This window comes from Macaca thibetana, chromosome 3, assembly GCF_024542745.1.
Source record: "Macaca thibetana thibetana isolate TM-01 chromosome 3, ASM2454274v1, whole genome shotgun sequence".
Lineage (NCBI taxonomy): Eukaryota > Metazoa > Chordata > Mammalia > Primates > Cercopithecidae > Macaca > Macaca thibetana.
The window spans coordinates 169,925,138-169,930,039 of record NC_065580.1 but is presented as its reverse complement, the minus strand read 5'-3'; positions in this window follow the sequence as shown (position 1 = coordinate 169,930,039).

Here is a 4,902-nt window from a genome sequence, read left to right as displayed (position 1 = left end):
ACATTCAGTTTTACTAGAGGATCATAGAAGTTAAAGACATAAAACAAACTTTAGCAATTAAGACAGGATGCCGAGATGCAAATGCCTGGTTAAAATGGATCAAATATTCCATCTGCATGTTAAACAAAAGCAATAGTTATGCTTTTGCACATGGCAGACCAGAGACCCAGATTGCCCCCTTTCCACTAAGGTGGTCCTTCAGTCGACCAGGTGTGGGCTGCATGGTAGCTCTTTTCCAGGATCCTACAACCTGGAGTACTAAGTCGTGCCAATATCCCAAAGACCGGCACTCTGCAGGTCAGCCCCTGAGGGCCAACCAGCCTCCGTCTCCTAACACTAAGTTCACTTCGTGTCTCTCACGACAGGGAGGAAACTTAGCGTTCCTTGGAGACCTGAAAGGATGCAGTGAGCTTAAGAATTTTCAAGAGCATTATCAATTAGTCAGCTCTTGTTCATCCCCGAGCGGTTGTGTGGTGGTATTGTGGTGGACCTTTACTGGGCACTCTGCTGAATAACTGGAGTGGCATTTGTACTTTAGTCCAATTGGCTATCACTTTCACCCTGGCATTTCATCAACCAGAAGGAAAAAAAATAAGACATCGTAAGTGAGAGAAGCCCCTCATGGGACTTTTAACTCTCATGTCTATTTAGATGTAATTGGAGTCCCATAAGGAATACCAGATCAATTTAAAGCTTGAAATCAAATAGCTGCAGGATTTGAGTCAATATTTTGGTAGGTGACAGTTAATTAGATAAACTACATCTATTACAACCAACAGCAATGAGCTTTTCATGAGTTAAAAGAAAAACTCATGTCGGCCCCAGCCCTGGGGCTGCCTGACCTGACAAAACCCTTTAATCTGTATGTGTCAGAAAGAGAAAAAATGGCAGTTGGAGTTTTAACCCAGACTGTGGGGCCTTGGCCAAGGCCAGTGGCCTATCTCTCAAAACAACTAGACAGAGTTTCCAAAGGCTGGCCCCCAGGTCTAAGGGCCCTAGCAGCAATGACCCTGTTAGCACAAGAAGCAGATAAACTAACCCTTAGGCAATACCTGAATATAAAGGCTCCCCACGCTGTGGTAACTTTAATGACTACCAAAGGACCTCATTGGTTAACAAATGCTAGATTAACCAAGTACCAAAGCTTGCTATGTGAAAATCCCCACATAACAATCGAAGTTTGCAACACCCTAAACCCCACCACCTTGCTCCTGGTATCAGAGAGCCCAGTTGAACATAACTGTGTAGAGGTGTTGGATTCAGTTTATTCTAGCAGGCCCAACCTCCGAGACCATGCTTAAACATCAGTAGACCGTGAGTGGTAGATGGACAGGAGCAGCATCACTAACCTCTGCAAAGTGACTCTGAAGAAGACAACAGTCACACCTGGAAGCTGACTGGTCCATACATGGCTGAAGCATGAGAAAACCCATTGTGAGACTAATTTTCCTTAAAATTTGGACTTTTATAGTAAGGACTTCAACTGATCTTCCTCAGACTGAGGACTATTCCCAGTGTGTACATCAAGTCACTGAGGTGGGACAAAAGGTTGCTACAATTCTATTATTTTATGGTTATTATAAGTGTACTGGAACTCTAAAAAGAACTTGTTTGTATAATGTTGTTCTATACAACGTATGTAGCCCAGGAAATGACCAACCTGATGTGTGTTATGACCCATCTGAGCCTCCCATGACCACCGTTATTAAAATAAGATTAAGGACTGAGGACTGGTGGAGACTCATAAACAATTTGAGTAAAGTGTTAGCCAAAACAGAAGAAAAAGGGGTGCCCAGACAAGTCACCTTAAAATTTGATGCCTGTGCTGTCATTAGCAATAAGAAGTTAGGAATAAGCTGTGGTTCTCTTAATTAGAAAAGAGGCTATATGGCAGAAAATCAGTACATCTGTCATAAATTAAGACTGTGTAAATAAACGTAAATACTGGTCTTGTATCATTTAGGTCACTTGGATTAAAAAAAAAAAAGTGAAAATTTACTCAAGGATCCAGCCCACCTTCAGAAAGGAAAAAATGGCCCTTCCTGTACTAAAGGACAATGTAACCCCTTAGAGCTAGTAATAACCAATCCCCTTGATCCTCACTAGAAAAAAGAGGAGCATGTGACCTTAGGAATTGACAGGACTGGACTGGATCCTTGAGTAAATATCTTGGTTCCAAGGAGAAGTTTACAAACGGTCTCCTGAGCCAGAGTTTCAAACTTTCTGTGATGCACTAAATGTGTCAGTACTAGAAATTCCAGGAAAAACAAGAAATTTGTTTTTGCAATTAGCCAAGCATGCAGCCCAATCTCTCAATGTCACTTCAAGTTATGTATGAGGAGGAACTGTAATAAGAGATCAATGGCCATGGGAAGCCCAAGAATTAGTACCTACAGACCCAGTCCCTGATGAATCCCTGACTCAAAAGAATCACCTTCATAATTTCTAGGTCCTAAAAGCCTCAAATGTTAGACAATACTGCATAGCTAGAGAAGGAAAAGAATTCACTCATCCCATAGGACAACTTAGTTGTCTGAGACAGGAACTGTATAATGGTACCACAAAAACAATCACATGGTGAAGTTGAAATCACACAGAGAGAAATCCATTTAGTAAATTCCCAACGTTGCAAACCATGTGGACCCACCCGGAGTCCCACCGGGACTGGACAGCCCCCACTGGATTTTACTGGATATGTAAGCATAGAGCTTATGCTAAATTGCCTGACCAATAGGCAGGTAGTTGTGTTATTGGCACTATTAAACCATCTTTCTTCCTACTGCCCATAAAAATAGGTGAACTCCTGGGCTTCCCTGTCTATACTTCCCACGAACGCAGAAGCATAGCTATAGGAAATTGATAAAATGATAAATGGCACCCAGAGAGAAGTGTACAATATTTTAGGCCTAGTACATAGGCACAAGATGGCTCGTGGGGATACTGGACCCCAATTTACATGATCAACTGAATCTTACGTTTACAAGCTGTCTTAAAAATAATCACTAATAAAACTGGCAGAGCCTTGACTATTCTGGCCCGGCAAGAAACTCAGATGAGAAATGCTATCTGTCAAAATAGATTAGCTCTCGACTCCTTACTAGCAGCTGAAGGATAGGTCTGTAGGAAATTTAACCTTACTAATTGCTGCCTACACATAGATAATCAAGGGCAAGTAGTTGAAGAGATAGTTAGAGATATGACAAAATTGGCACATGTGCCCATGCAAGTGTGGCATGGATTTGATCCTGGGCCATGTTTAGAAAATGGTTCCCAGTGCTAGGAAAATTTAAAATTCTTATAATAAGAGTTATAATAGTAATAGGAACCTGCTTACTGCTCCCTTGTTTGCTGCCTGTACTTCTTCAAATTATAAAAAGCTTAATTGCTAACTTAGTTCACCAAAATGCTTCAGCACAAGTGTACTGTATGAATCACTATCGATCTGTCTTGCAAGAAGACATGGGTAGTGAAAATGAAAGTGAGAACTCCCACTACTGAGTGAGAGTCTCAAAGAAGGGGAATAAGGAAGGAGACCACCCCTCATATTGTCTTATGCCTAATTTCTGCCTCCAAAGAAAGAAAAAGTAAAAACTAAAAAGCAGAAATGAAATCCACAAGCAGACAGCCCAGCGCCGCACCCTGGACCTGGTAGTTAAAGATCAACCCCTGACCTAATCAGTTATGTTATCTATAGATTACAGACATTGTATAGAAAAGCACTGTGAACATCCCTATCCTGTTTTGTTCCAATCTAATTACCAGTGCATGCAGTCCCCAGTCGTGTACCCACTGCTTGCTCAATCGATCACAACCCCCTCACACGCACCCCCTTAGAGTTGTAAGCTCTTAAAAGGGACAAGAATTGCTTTCTCGGGGAGCTTGGTTCTTGAGACAGGAGCCTTGCCAATGCCCGCAGCCGAATAAACCCCTTCCTTCTTTGACTCCGTATCTGAGGAGTTTTGTCTGTGGCTAGTCCTGCTACATAATATCTCACAAGTTTGTATGGCTTTTTTTTTTTTTTTTTTTTGATGGAATAAATAAGATCACACACGTGAAAGACCTGAGAAATGTGTCCTTGATATATGTCAATGAACTCAGCTTTAGCATTCCAATGAAATGGGCCTGAAATTGGGCACTGTTTTTCATGTGTTCAACATTCAAGTTTAGAGAGAAAGTAATGCCTGTAGGATATGGAAAAATTTTCAGGTGATTAGAAAGAGTTCTATCCGCTACTTCTGACTTGGATATAAATAGAAAAACTGGTAATCCTAAAAAAGCTTTTTTTAAATTTCTTGTTTTAAGGGCATATTTTCTCTTTAATGCTTTTTTCTATTAAAAAATCCGTATGTATCTGTTTTACCAACCAGTAAAGCAAACCAAAAAATACAGGAAAACCAAACATCAGAAGAAAAAAAAAACCTCACCCTTTATGATGTTAAACCATCAGTGAAGAATACCTGCAATTTTAAAAACAGTTAATGTACTTAAAGCTATGAAAAGTTATGAAAAATAGCAATTGAAATATTACTATGGGCTTAGAAAAAAACTATGAAAAATAGTGGTTGAAAAACTAGTATTATTCAAAAAGCAAAACAGCTAATACCATGTTGAAAGGAATGTGAAACTAGCAGAAGTCTCACATGCTGCTGGTGATAATATAAAGCAGTACAACCATTTTGGAAAACTATCTGGGAGTATACACTAAAGCTGGACATGGGCATACCCCATGACCCACAATTTCAGAATCACATGTGTTTTCCAAGAGACAGGCACTAGAATCTTAATGGCAGTGCTATTTTTAATAGCCCCAAAGTGAGAAACTATTTAAATGACCATGAAATGTAGAGTGGCCAAATAAATGGTTGTCTATTCATACAATGGAATATTATGGAGCAAGAGAAT